The sequence below is a fragment of the Dama dama genome, chromosome 30 (assembly GCF_033118175.1).
Source record: "Dama dama isolate Ldn47 chromosome 30, ASM3311817v1, whole genome shotgun sequence".
Classification (NCBI taxonomy): domain Eukaryota; kingdom Metazoa; phylum Chordata; class Mammalia; order Artiodactyla; family Cervidae; genus Dama; species Dama dama.
Genome location: NC_083710.1, coordinates 32,981,627 through 32,997,118, shown reverse-complemented (window position 1 = coordinate 32,997,118; position 15,492 = coordinate 32,981,627). Strand labels below are relative to the sequence as shown.

General features: G+C 41.7%; 1 long non-coding RNA gene across 1 annotated transcript in view; it reads right to left on the bottom strand.

Moving 5' to 3' along the window:
• LOC133049636 (uncharacterized) overlaps positions 1-15,492 on the bottom strand; it is a 97,399-nt gene that overhangs the window by 57,197 nt on the left and 24,710 nt on the right. The window lies entirely within an intron of this gene.

Sequence of the window (15,492 nt, the reverse complement as noted above, 5' to 3'; positions counted from 1 at the left end):
ACAGGCAAAAATGGACACTGATGGCTCTTATCTTTGCTGGATTTCAGTTTAAAAATGTGAAGACATGTTTCTCACCATCTGAAGATCTGCTAACAATGGGGTCTGAATCCCTCATGATTATTATTGTACTCTGATGGTTAGACGCAGAGTAGTGAGTAAGGATCTCGGCCACAGGATGGAAATAAGTGTCACCGTGTGGCCATGCCTCCCCTGGCACCCTGCAGAAGATGTTCCATTAAGCCAGGAGCCAGCTCAGAGCTCTTTTATACATTGCTTCAAGGGAGACACAGCTGTCCAGAGTTGACCCTCCAGATAAAACCCATCTGCCACCCCTGAGCTGACAACATGTATAACCTGGAGTAGAGAGCTCACCAAACAAACAGGAGTTACAGATTCATAAAGACTAAAAGAGTAAAATGATTTTGGAACTACAGGAAATGATATTTTTAATGAGATAAAGTCGGAGAAGACTTACTGACCTCTTGCAGAATGTCTGAGGGACAATTTAGTAAATGGATGAGGGAAAGGACATTTAGAAAGTGGACTCCTCTCCACCTTGCTTGAGTGTGTTAGATAGTCACAGGCCAAATGTCAATGATTGACCATTACTTGCTCTTTGTGTTTGGTCAGTTTGGCAAACAGATCAGTAATTGTGCGGCAAGTCAGCAACCAATACATGAGTCTGCATACTGTGTGCTACAGAGAGAGTAAAAATCACTAAGCATGAGCATTATTTAATGTTGGATAATGCAGGTGGTACTAGTGGTAAAGAACCTGCCTGCCAATGCAGGAGAACTAAGAGACGATGGTTCAATCCCTGGGTTGGGAAGATCCCCTGGAGGAGGAAATGACAAGCCACTCCAGTATTCTTGCCTGTAAAACCCCATGGACAGAGAAGCCTGGCGGGCTATAGTCCATGGGGGTCACAAAGATTCGGACATGACTAAAGTGACTTAGCACAATGCAAACTGCCGATTCAACACAAATGACTCTCCTTTTTAGTGAGGGACATTAATTTCTTTTTCTGTTAAAGCTTGACATCTAATCCTAAATATAAGGCAGCGTGCATGGCAGTTAAGAACACAGACCCTGGCCTCAGCTCTGCCCTTTATGGCTTTGTGACATTGCATAAATTACTCCACCTTTTAAAATGAGAAAAATAATACCTACATCATATTATTAAAATTAAATGAATTCATATTTGTACATTACTTAGAATAATGGCTGGCAAACAGTACCGTCAGAGATTATTAAATCAACAAAAAAATCTCTTCTTAAAAGTGTGTTAACATGGAGTAATTGTAGATGTTATCAAGTCTGGTTGAATTGCAATAAATATAATTATTTCTATTATTTAGCTAAAGAAAAACTAAGTAAGACCCAGAAAAATAAAATATCTTGTTTAAGGATCCAATACCTGGCAAAACTGAGATACTTAAATCAATTTACATAGAACACTGCCAAGAAGGAACACACACCAGTTCTCTTGCTTCCCTAATTTAAAAAAAAAAAAAAAAAAAAAGAATCATTAAAAGCTACAAAAGAGATGGAGAAATAGGCTGAGATTCCACCATTTATGCCCTGACAATGTAGGCCAGCACCTGTCTACGTGGCTGGATCAAAGTATGTGACCACAGACCCTCCCTTCTGCTGACTCATCCTGCCTCATCAACAGAAACTAGAGGTGAAACAGACACAGGCCCACCAATTATACAGGAGCATGACTGACATGAGAGTGATGCTAGCGGGGAAAACCACTGTTTCCTTAGTCCCAGGTAATGGTGCTCAACCCTGCTAATAACTGGGTTATTTCTGTGTGCCATGTCAAGTCAAAACAATGGTAGACCAAAAGACCACCTTAGCAACAATTACATTAAATATAAATGCTCTAAGCATACCAAATAAAAGATACTGATCATTAAATTGAACAACAACATAAAAAGCCTTAAACTGAGACCTATGTGGTCAAGAGACTCACTTGAAATATCCTAACACAGATAGGTTAAAACTAAAAAGATGGAAAAATGTGTACTAAGCAAACACTTACCAAAAGGAAATTGCATTATATCTATTCGTACTAGACAAAGTAGATTTGAACAAGGAAAATTACAAGAACAAAGAGGCCTCATTACATAGTGATAAGTGAAGGCACTGAGAAGACATATCATCTTTAATATGTATGCACACACAGAAAAATCAAAACCAAAAAAACATTAAAATACAACTGGAAATAAATACAACTGTCAGGGAGAAAAATCCACAGTCATAGTTGGAGGCTTTCAGTTTCCTCTTTGAGCAATAGAACAAGGAGACAAAAAATCAACACACAGAAGACCACAGAATTATCAAACAATACCACTCCACTGAAAAACAGCTGAATACACATTCCTTTCAAGTGCACAAGGAACACTTGTCAGGACAGACCACATACTGGGTCATAAAACAACCTTAACATTTTTAAAAAATTAAGTATTGAAATCATACAAAGTATATTCTCTGATCATAAAGGAACTAATCTAGAAATCAACAACAGGAAAATATCTGGAAAATCTCCAAATTCTTAGAAATTAAATATTTCTAAATAAGCCATGGGTCAAAGAGCAAGTATCAAAGAAAATTTGAAAAGACTTTAAATTGAGTGAAAATGAAAATAAAACATATCAAATTTGTGAGATAAAGCTTAAAGTAGTGCTTAGAAGAAAACATGTCATTAAATGCATGTATTAGGAAAAAAGAGGCCTCAAATGAATACTGATTCCATCTCAGGGAATTAGAAAAGAAGAGCAGAATAAACCAAACTTATAAGAAATAAATAAAGATAAGAGCAAGGGACTCTTGAGAGTCCCATGGAGAGCAAGGAGATCAAATCAGTCTATCTTAAAGGAAATCAACACTGAATATTCACTGGAAGGACTGACGTTGAAACTGAAGCTCCAATACTTTGGTCACCTGATCCAACGAGCTGACTCACTGGAAAAGACTGATGCTGGAAAAGATTGAGGGCGGGGGAGAAGGCAGCAACAGAGGATGAGATGGTTGGATGGCATCACTGACTCAACAGACATGAGTTTGGGCAAACTCCGGGAGATAGTGAAGGACAGGGAAGCCTAGTGTGCTGCAGTCCATGGGGTCACAAAGAGTCAGATACAACTTAGCAACTGAACAACAAAGGTAAGAGCAGAAAACCATAAAATTGAAAATAGCAAAAAGGTAATAGCAAAAAGGTAAAATTGAAAATAGCAAAACAATAGTGAAATCAATAAAACCAGAAGCTGATTCTTGGAAAAGCTCACTAAAATTGCTAAACTTCTAAACAGACTGATCAAGAAAATGAGAGCAGAAACATATTACTATATCAGGAGTGAGAGAATGTTACCATTACAGACCCAACACACATTAAAATATTACAAGGGAAACTGTGAATAACTCTAACCACGTACATTCAAAAACTTACACGAAATGGAACAATTCCTTGGAAGACACAAACTGCCAAAACTCATGAAGAAGAATAGATACAGTTCTATATCTGTTAAAAAAAGGTGAAGTCATAGTTAAATGGCACAAATCAGTATGGACTAAGCAAAATAACTAAGACCAACTTGGGGATGCAGAGCTCTTTATTTTTTCCTCTAGTGAGGAACCAACTGGTTCCCAAATCTGAGATTTTTGCTGTTAAGTTTATTTAGGGAAAGGTGCTGAGTAGTAGGCTGAAAACTACAGATTTTGAGCAAATGTCTTGAAATAGGAGACTGATATGATAAATGACTCTAAAGATCTTATTCTCTTTAAGGAGATTATTTTAGCAAACGTGTTATGGAACAGACATCTACTGGGCTTTCCTGTTAGCTCAGATGGTAAAAAGAAGAAAAAAAAAAATCTGTCTGCAATGCAGACCTGGGTTCGATCCCTGGGTTGGGAAGATCCTTTGGAGAAGGGCATGGCAACCCACTCCAGTATTCTCACCTGGGGAATCCCATGGACAGAGGAGCATGGTGGGCTCCAGTCCAGGGGTCGCAAAGAGTTGGACATGACTAAGTGACTAACACGCTGAACAGACAGAATCTAGAGACAAGAATACTAGGAGAATGTCAGCAAAATGTACTCGTAAAGATTTGAGCAAGGCAGGCAGCTTTCAAAAATGAATCTAATGGGCGCATCCCTCGAGGCGGGTGTGGGGACTGAGATGCGGATCCACCCGGGACGGATCCACCAGGATCCGAGGCCTCGTGGTGAAAGGCTTTTTTGTGGGGGCCCCACTGCACAGACCAGCTCCTCGGTGGAGAGAAGACGGGGGTGGGGGCCAGGACAGGGCCGTGGCCGCCCGTGGGTGCGGGGCCCCGGGGTGACCGCGACTTCAAGAACAGGCCTCGAGAACGAAAAAAAGAAATAGAAGCTTGCCAAGGAGAGAGCTGGGCTTTCCGAGCTACCTGACCTTAAAGATGCTGAAGCTGCTCAGAAATTCTTCCTAGAAGAAACACAGCTTGGTGAAGAAGGACTAGCTCAAGGCGAATATGAGAAGAGTGTGGACCACCCGACAAATGCAACGGCTGTGCCTGGACTGCCGCAGCAGTGACGGCAAGTGCTGCAACAAACTATTCCACCACCAGTGTTCCAGCTGATTCTCACTGAGCTCCCGACACTTAGTCCGAGAATTGTAAGCACACAGAGCTTTGCTAAAGATGATGTGGGATGAGAAACAAATGTCGACATAATGATCTCAATTAAAGCATATTTTAAAAATCTTAACTCGGAAGATGATCGGCTCTTGGGGAGGAAGGGCAGATAAGCCTGTTACGGACCATCCTCCACACTGAAGTCTCCCAAAGTTAATTTTTACTTTGTGTAGATCCACTTGTCTGTTTTATTTATTTTTCCCAGTGAAAAGTGTATTTTTGCTAGAGGGATTTTCATTTTATAAATACACTCTGAATTACTGAAATATGCATTTTGTTTATTCCTCAAATGTGTAATTAGAATGTACATATAACATCCCATTCAGTTCAGTTCAGTTCAGTTCAGTCGCTCAGTTGTGTCTGACTCTTTGCAATCCCATGAACCGCAGCACGCCAGGCCTCCCTGTCCATCACCAACTCCCGGAGTCCACCAAAACCCATGTCCATTGAGTCAGTGATGCCATCCAACCATCTGATCCTTTGTCGTCCCTTTCTCCTCCTGCCCTCAATCTTTCGCAGCATCAGGGTCTTTTCCAGTGAGTCAGCTTTTTGCATCAGGTGGCCAAAGTATTGGAGTTTCAGCTTCATCATCAGTCCTTCCAATGAACACCCAGGACTGATCTCCGTTAGGATGAACTGGTTGGATCTCCTTGCAGTCCAAGGGACTCTCAAGAGTCTTCTCCAACACCACAGTTCAAAAGCATCAATTCTTCAGTGCTCAGCTTTCATTATAGTCCAACTCTCACATTCATACACGACCACTGGAAAAACCATAGCCTTGACTAGACGGACCTTTGTTGATAAAGTCATGTCTCTGCTTTTTAACATGCTGTCTAGGTTGGTCATAACTTTCCTGCCAAGGAGTAAGTGTCTTTTAATTTCATGGCTGCAATCACCAACTGCAGTGATTTTGGAGCCCAGAAAAATAAAGTCTGACACTGCTTCCACTGTTTCCCCATCTATTTGCCATGAAGTGATGGGACTGGATGTCATGGTCTTAGTTTTCTGAATATTGAGCTTTAAGCCAACTTCCTCACTCTCCTCTTTCACTTTCATCAAGAGGTTCTTTAGTTCTTCTTCACTTTCTGCCATACGGGTGGTGTCATCTGCATATCTGAGGTTATTGATTATTTCTCCCAGCAATCTTGATTCCAGCTTGTGCTTCTTCCAGCCCAGCGTTTCTCATGATGTACTCTGCATATATGTTAAATAAGCAGGGTGACAATATACAGCCTTGACATACTCCTTTTCCTATTTGGAACCAGTCTGTTGGTCCATGTCCAGTTCTAACTATTGGTTCCTGTCCTGCATACAGGTTTCTCAAGAGGCAGGTCAGGTGGTCTGGTATTCCCATCTCCTTGAGAATTTTCCACATTTTATTGTGATCCACACAGTCAAAGGCTTTGGCATAGTCAATAAAGTAGAAATAGATGTTTTTCTGGAACTCTCTTGCTTTTTTGATGATCCAGTGGATGTTGGCAATTTGATCTCTGGTTCCTCTGCCTTTTCTAAAACCAGCTTGAACATCTGGAAGTTCACGGTTCACATATTGCTGAAGCCTGGCTTGGAGAATTTTAAGCATCACTTTACTAGTGTGTGAGATGACTACAATTGTGCAGTAGTTTGAGCATTCCTTGGCATCGCCTTTCTTTGGGATTGGAATGAAAACTGACCTTTTCCAGTCCTGTGTCCACTGCTGAGTTTTCCAAATTTGCTGGCATGTTGGGTGCAGCACTTTCACAGCATCATCTTTCAGGATATGAAATAGCTCAACTGGAATTCTATCACCTCTACTAGCTTTGTTCATAGTGATGCTTCCTAAGGTCCACTTGACTTCACATTCTAGGATGTCTCGCTCTAGGTGAGTGATCCCACCATTGTGATTATCTGGTCATGAAGGTCTTTTTTGTACAGTTCTTCTGTGTATTCTTGCCACCTCTTTTATTTTTTTTTTTAATTTTTATTAGTTAATTGCTTTCAATAAACATTACATTAACATTTAAGCAGAGTGGGAGATTCCATGGTGTTTTGAGCTCTTGCGTCAGGAGAATGGAGACTTCATATCCCAGTCCAGCAACGAGCACTCATGGAAAGTCAAACACAGGCAGTTTTTTATTTTTTATTTTAGAGAACAGAAGATAGCAAAGGAATAGGATGGGGAGACCACTTTCTCCCCTACAAATTCATCGAAAGAACATTTGAATGCTGAGCAAACTCCACAAAACAACTTCTGATCACTAGCAGAGGACATCAGGCGCCCAGAAAAGCAGCCCATTGTCTTCGAAAGGAGGTAGGACAAAATATTTTTTATTTTATTTTTTTCCACCTTGTCTTAATATCTTCTGCTTCTGTTAGGTCCCTACCATTTCTGTCCTTTATTGAGCCCATAACATCCCATTACTTATATTAAAAATCCCCAGTGTTCAGTTTTGAAAGCTAGGCCAAAAAAAGTGTAGAAGAAAACTGAGGAATGCAATTTTTTTTTTTTTTTTTAAAGCTGATACATTTTGCTGTACATCAGAAAGTTGGCTGGAAATTTGTGTTGATCAAAACCGAGCACTAAAATAGATTATTTATTTCCATTAAATCTCTTAAATATGTACAACGTGCTGCTATGTTATAGTAACAACTTCACCCCCACCCTTGAAATGTTTATCTTTAAATCAGTGGGTTTGATGTGTTCTGGATATTTATCTCCTTGCATTTTAGATACATGTAGTTGCAGATAGTACCAGGAATTAGACCTCTGTGAATTCTTTTTTTTTTTTTTTTGCATTCTTAACCTGGCTGAGTAAGCTTTACCAGTTAATGGCTGCCCACTTGCCTCATATATAAAGTGAGGAAATGGGTCTGCTAATTAAGCTTCTAATTCTTTTTGTTCTGTGCAGCATTTTCAAAAATCTCTTTCTGAGGGAAATACCTGTTTGGGCAGCCAGCCACTGCATTTGTTTATACTCTGAATTTTGCATGCTTGCCTGACTTAGTGTTTCTGAATTGTTTTGTTAAAGGTATAACGTGTTGATTGTCACTGAAATCATGGTTCTGTCACTACTTTTGTAAATTAACCTGAAGTGTAACCTTCACGGTAACTGGGATGATATGCTTGTAAAGGTGTTCCCTTTTGCTTTCATCCTCAGTGTACTTCCTTAATCCCCTACCAACCCCTATCTTGTATGAGAATAAGGTGTAACTTTGTGGCTGAAGACTTGAATGAAGACAATGGGACCTTTTATTCTCAAAATAGTGTCATATTACCTGCAGCCACAGACTCAATATTAGACCTAAGAATAAAGACCCTAGGTATAAAAAAAATAAATGAATGTGAGGGATAAACCTAAGAATTGGTATAGTTTGTACAAAACCACATGTTTATTTTTCTCCAAGTAAGTTATTTTTCTACAAGAGATAATGTATAGCTATGCTTTTGGGGGTAAAAGGCAGTACATAGTAAATATTTCTAAAGCATCTGGAAAAAGCTGCCTAGTTTAATACCCCGCTTCCTCATCTGTTTAAGGCAGTTTAACATGGTTTAAACCGGTTGCATTTTCCACAAGGTTTTTAGTTGTTTTTTATTTGACATTAAAATGACTAAATTCTCCAAGCAGAAAATGAGAACCCTGAAATAGAGGCAGAATAACAAGTGTTACTTCTGTTCCATCAAACGTAGAATTTAAATACACAATTAAAATGCTCCTGTTTATGTGCTTTACCATTAAAATCTTTTTACCCTATACAAAAATCGAAATTACCCGACGGAAAATAACCAATTTGAGACTGAATGAAATGAGCCTGGTGGTCCCAGGGACAAGCACATTTAGCCAAGGAGTGTCAGTAAAATCCATTTTTATGTGTAATTTTGAAAGTAAGCCTTTAGGTCAGCACTGAGTTTATGCTTGTGCCGAGAACTAAACAAATGTGGCCAAGAGAACAACTCTAGCATAATGCTTTCAGTGCTTCATACTTCAGCCCCATCTGTTTAAACATTTCTGCAGTGGTGCCCAGAACAGCTTGTTGGTAGCATCTGAGGCACTTTCAAGGGGCAAATTTTTCTAAGGGCCAAATCAGCTTTAAAATATTCAGAAGGAAAGTGGGATGGTCTTCTAAGCTCTTGCTACTCGAAGCGTTGTTCACAGATAAGCACCGACCTATCCTGGAAGTCATTTCATCTGCAAGAGATGCAGAATCTTGGGCCCCATTCCAAACTACTGAATCAAAATGTCACTTCATTTTATCAAGACCTCCAGGTGACTGATACTGAAATCTGAGACATGGTGATTTAAGCTCTTTGAGCAGATTTTTGGAGGGGGGGTTGAGGGATGAGAGGATAAGGGCTGTTTTATTAATAAGAAGTAGGTGCTGATCCTTTAGGTGGGGGGTTGGTACTGCAACTGTGCTCCCCAAAGGAAAAGACCTCATTGAGAACAACCTCTGCTGCCAGCCATGCTCAGAGGCATCACCTCTACTGTGGCGCAGCAGAGCTCCCGGAGGCCTCTGGGATGCCTGTCCAGTTCAGAGGCAGGGGTTTCAGTATCAGGCAGGTGGTATGAATGCTTTCTTTGCGTATACTGGGTTGGCCAAAAAGGTCATTTGGGTTTTCCATAAGATCTTATGGAAAAATCTGAACGAGCTTTTTGGCCAGCACAATACACAAATCTACGTGTTTTTTGTAATTTGTTTTGAACCTATAAATTAATGACTCTCTTCAAGGGGCTGACCCATCAACACTTTTATCAGACCAAGATAAAATGATGAGATCTGTAAACAGTCTTGACTTTTCAATCACACAAAAAACCAGCTCTTTCCCACAGGAGGGACACAAGTGAAAAGGTTCACTTCCTAACCCACAATCTGGAGAGATGCCAAGCAGTGTTTTCAGGGTCCAAATTCGGTCTTTTTCCAGTCTCCAAAGTGCAGTTCTGAACACAAATCCCTGGACACATATAGGACTCTGCCAGTAACACCCTGTTCAGGAGCAGGGAATCCATCCCATTTCAGTCTCTGGCAGTCAGGACCTCTCTGCTTTGTTTCAAGATGAATCTTCTGGTTACATCTCTGTACACTTTGTTCTCGGGGATCTTTGTGGAAAGAACAGACAGATTCAGATGTTGCAGAGGAGCCTGGCCCAGCAATTCTGTGCATGACGGAGCTCTGAGCTGGGCTGGGGAGGAGCCCTCGCTTCTCGCTGGAACTTGTATCTCCTCCCTGGAGCAGCTCCTTTCATGACCTTTAAGCTGGTTCATCAATGTGATTCCATCTAGAGATGACTATACAAAGTGACATCTAAGTGTCCAGTGATGGTGGTTTAACCATCTGCTTTTATTGATGGCTCACCCAGTCAGTCATTTCAGGGCTGCCTTATCATGCTCTGCTTGGATATTTACAATGTCCTTCACTGAATCATTCTCACAGGTTCTGAGGACCGTGGTGATGAATTACCACATAGAAACCACACAGACTCCCTGGCACCCCTCCGCCCCCCATCCCCCCTGGAGACAGTGAGAAGCAGAGGGAGGAGTCCTGGCTCTGAAGCAAGATGTGCTGATGTGAGCATCTGAGCTCTTGTCTCCTTGCAGTGCTGTCCTGGGTGGGTTACTTAAGCCTTACTGAGCCTTGGCTTCTCACTGTGATGGGGGAAAATGGTATCTACTGGTTTCCCCAGAAAACTGAACCTACGGCAAAACCTAAGTGCTAAAGCTTTGCCTGGACTTCCCCAGTGGCTCAGCCTTAAAGAATCTGTATGTCAATGCAGGAGACCCAGGTTCAGTACCTGGGTCAGGAAGATTCCCTGGAGAAGGAAATGGCAACCCACTCCAGTGTTCTTGTCTGGAGAATCCCACGGACAGAGGAGCCTGGTGGGCTACAGTCCATGGGGTTTCGGAGTTGGACACAAGTGAATGCATGCATGCGTGTGCACACACCCCTTTGCTGAGGACATACTCAAGGGAGGCAGATGTGAAGGGACCAGGTGAGTAAGGTAGGAGGAGAGAGGCAGCAGGTCAAAGGCGTGTGTGCCAAGCCATCCAGACTTTACCAGAGAAACATCCCAGCTGCTCAGAACACATAGGACACCCCTGGAGAGAGTGTGTGGATGCACTGGGTTCCCACGCAGTCCCTTGGGAGGGGCAAAGGAGGAGAACCCACCTGTTTGCTCCCATCTCCTGTTGGTGACTAGCCAGTCTCCTCCTCTTCTCCACCACAAGTTCTGTCCCAAGAGCAGTGGCATTGAGCTCGTGAAAGGGCCTGAAGTAGCAACTTTTTACACCTGCCTCTCTGCAATCTGGAGCCTGGAAGACCCCTCCTGGAGAGCCAGTGGGGTGCAGTGGGGGGTGTCAGTACGGCCCTGGCATCTGCAGAGCAGCAGTAATGGAAGCACAGGGGCAGGTGGGGAGGGCCCGGTGGTGAGGTCAGAGGCTTGAAAGGAGGCCCAGTTGGTTGGTTCTGCCTCCAGCAACATGGGAGACAGGGAGAAGCCACTTGCTGCAGCAGGACCGCCTGCCGGGCAGCCAAGGGCAGTGAGGAATCAGCCTCCAACATGAGGACGGGGACGGAGCTCAGTGAGCCCCTTTGGTAAGGCTGGACATAGCCCCTCTGTCCCCACAAGAATGCCACTGGTGCCAAGTGATCTTCCTCGAGGGTCACCAGTAGCATCAAGCAGAAAAACAAGCCCAAACAATCTGTGCAGTGCACACCGGGTCTGGTATTATGAGAGCAGGATGTGGGCTTTCACCAGTCTACGAACATGGAAGGATGTGAAACTGGCTCACGACAGACACTGTTTGGGGGATTTTTAGCACAGGCGGCACTAGAGGCTATGTGGTGAACTGCTCAGTGTATATGCACATGGGCTTTTAGAAAGTAGAAAAACGCTTCATTTACTAAAACTTAAAAAAAATCTTGTCTCATGCCTCATCTATAGAAACAAGCCAAGAGCTGCCTCCTTAACGACACCGGATAGAAACAGAAGCTGCAGTGTGAGGGGTCACAGTGTACAGGCCTCAACTTGCACGCTGGGCTACCTGTCTTTGAAGTCTAGCTGTGTCACTGAAGTCTAGTTGTGTAACCTCAGGCAAGTTAACCCCCCGTGACTCAGTCTTCTCCTCTACGAAGTGGGAGTGGACACGACCCCCTATCTTACAGGGTTACGGTGGGACACCATCTGTAAACTATGGTGCCTGGTACAGAAAGAGCATGGTGTGCACTGACCACTACTACTAAATGAGTGACTCAGTGTATAAGAGAAGTTTTAAAGTTCAAATTGTGCTACAAAGCAACAAGAAAATTCTCAAAAACAACAGTCTACAAATGCCCAAACTTCAGAAACGATACAATTTTGTTCTTGTCTGAGAATGGTGTGTTACTGCTTTTCTACGGGATGTTATGTTGGTCATGGGCCAGTCCTTGGTCTCATGAGGACTTTTGTTGTCATTGTTCCTATCCATTTTCCCCTCTGGCATTTGATATATCTTTGCCAAATCCTTGAAACGGCTGATGCAGTCATTTCCTTCCTTAAAGGCCACGGCATGGGTGATGACCACTAAGAGCAGTCAATAAGATAATCTGACTGGTGCACCCACAGCCACCTCCTTAGCCTCAAATTGGAGACTGCATCTATGCATTTTGTCCATGGTGAGTTAAAAATGAATGTATCTTGCTCTTACATTGCTATGTGACATTTCAGAATTCAACAGTACATAATTATAGAAAAGTGTTCCAAACTACCAGTTTCTTTGAATACCATACTTCACAATAATTCAGAGCCCTAAGCATCTTTATCAGTTATTTTCAAATGATTTCTTGAAGGAAGGCTGGAGTCTCAACACTGCATGCCTTTTCTCAACTGCTCCGAAAACTGCATTCAGATTCACTCCAAGGCTACTAAGCTTGCATCAAAGAATTCAGCCTTACAGCAAAAAAACAGCCTTTTCAATAAAAGTGATAAAAATAACTTAAATTTCCAGGGTGCCCTTTTTCTGAAAAACTCATAAAGCCTTTACATGATTTGGTGAAAGGATTTTCACCCAGAAGAGATGGCATTTGATTGATAAAGTTTCTCAAAGTTTAAATATATTTCTGAATATCTTTCTCATCTGCTGCAGCTGTATTTTCAGCTGCAACTCATTTCAATTTAACTTATTATGACACACATTTGTTTTGTTTTGCTTTTTAAAAAAAACACAAACAGCAAAAGAGCCGAGTTCCTTTTCTTAGTTCTCTGTGGTTCAGTCTCTCTGGATAACAGTTTGTTCCCAAGTCCTTTCATCTTGCTCAGCCACTCTCTGCTTCATCCTTCTCCTTCACTGCGGGGGTGTCCCCAGTGGGCGCTGATGAACGGACACAGTGTTGATCCACCAGGATTCTGGGCCCCCATTAACGGCCTTACTTTTTAATAGAGTGTCATATTCCACTGCCCAGCGTTCAGATCTCTGAGCTGGGCTTTTCCAGGAAGCTAAATCTCTAACTGCCTCCCATTGTGTGATGGTAAAGACTCTTACCTGTATTTTTGCTCCATCTCAGTGCCTCACACATAGATTTGTGATGCTACCAAATCAACTGACATTCCTATACCCCGGAGTTTTCAACTTCTCAATGTTTTTCAACATTTCTTTAATTTCATCTGCATTATCCAAAATTGCCAATTCTTCTTTAAATGTGTAATATGAAAAATTTTCCAGAATCTTTATTTTTTCTAATAATATATGTAATATATGTTTACTGTAAATAAAATGTAAATATCCATATGTAATTCCATCTCTGAGCTGGGCTTTTCCAGGAAGCTAAATCTCTAACTGCCTCCCATTGTGTGATGGTAAAGACTCTTACCTGTATTTTTGCTCCATCTCAGTGCCTCACACATAGATTTGTGATGCTACCAAATCAACTGACATTCCTATACCCCGGAGTTTTCAACTTCTCAATGTTTTTCAACATTTCTTTAATTTCATCTGCATTATCCAAAATTGCCAATTCTTCTTTAAATGTGTAATATGAAAAATTTTCCAGAATCTTTATTTTTTCTAATAATATATGTAATATATGTTTACTGTAAATAAAATGTAAATATCCATATGTAATTCCATCTCAAGGAAATGAACGATGCCCATACATTTTTTCAGTTTTGCTTTTGATTTTTTTAAAAAGATCAAAATTGGGATCATATTTGACTGGAATGAAGTTTAAGAAAAATCAGAACTTTTTCTTAAAGTGCACTGGATGTCGCCCAAGTATTTACAGATTTTCTATTGACTTAAGAAATATCATATAATTTTGTGAACATTTCCCCAAGCGTTATTACTTTAAAAAAATATTTTCGAAAAACTGCATGAGTTTGCTGTTTGAAAGCATCTGAGGGTTTAGGCTCTCCTAAGTGCTCATGAAACTTTAGTTCAGTGATGGCTTGTGTTGCCTGTGATGTCACAGGAAGGAAAACAACAGTGGATCATGGCCCCTGGAAAGTGAAGGGACAGTTACAAATGTAGCTGACTTTGGTTTATGAGTATCAGTCAGGTCTCTACACAACAAAACCAATACAACACACACACACACACATACGCACACACATATACACGCACACACACTTTTCTTTTTTTGGTAATAAATTGGCTCATATAATGGTGAGGCCTGGCAAACCTGTAGACCAGAAACTCGGGCAGGGTTTGTATGTCACAGTCTCGAGGTGAAGGGAAGTGGAATACTGTACCCAAATTCATCACTCAGTGATCCCTTAACTAGTTGTTCTTTCATATAGTCTGCAACCAGGCACTTTAAGACCAAAAGCCCAGAAGATGCTGTCTTGACCAAAAGTAAACTGATCAAAAGCTGTCTTGAAGAACAATCCAGAACTCAGAGACGTGCTTAAAGTCAAATATTCCTTCCTGATTCTATTACTGAATCTATGTCAATTTAAGTAATTTCCATTTCTAAATGATTCTTATTTTAAAGGCCAAAACTCCACATTAAAATCGATCAACACTACTCACTATGAAACATTTAAGGAAGAGGTTAATTCTGCCCTGTTATACTATCCAACAGCATAAAGAAATGAAAATCGCCCCATTTATCTTACAGACCTGAAGCCACAGCTTTAGGTTTCAGGAAGTCGTGGCTCTGTCATTCTTCACTGCTATTATTAGTGTGTGCATGCTCCGTTGTGTCCGACTCTTTGCAACCCCATGGACTGGAGCCCTCCAGGCTCCTCTGTCCATGGGATTCTCCAGGCAAGAATACTGGAGTGGGTTGCCATTTCCGTTCATTTGGGAGCAAATCAGGTCCTTCACAAATGCTCAGGGCTCTGCACAATGTATTACAGAAAGAAAATTTCAGAATAATCTGTATTATGAAGTACATTAAAAAGTTCCTGTAAACATCAGCCAGAGGAGTTCAGAGCTTACCAGCTCGGGCACTGGCACAGAGAAAGCAGAACTGATGCCATTCAGGGATGAGATGTGTCTGGAGAAGTCAGAAGATGGACAAGGGAGTTTAGGGTTTGGGCAAGAGTGGGATGGAGATGGTCTGTGACAAAATCTAAACCCCAGAGCAAGACATAGGGCTAGTTGATGAAGAGAAGACAAAGTGCCTGTGAGCCAGTGGCTCTGCTCACAGCGCCAAGGAGGAGCCGAGGCTGATGTTCCCCAGGCAGCGGGTACTCCGCAGGGCAGGAGACATTGACTATATGTATTTTCCCCCCAATCTCTCTTAAGGATAAGGCTTCTGGAGTCTTAGATGTTATCAGCAAATACGTACTGAGTCTACTGTGTGCTAATTCTGGTTGGTGCCCTGAGGGATACAAAGATGTAGAAAACAGGACCCGTGCTCTCAAGAA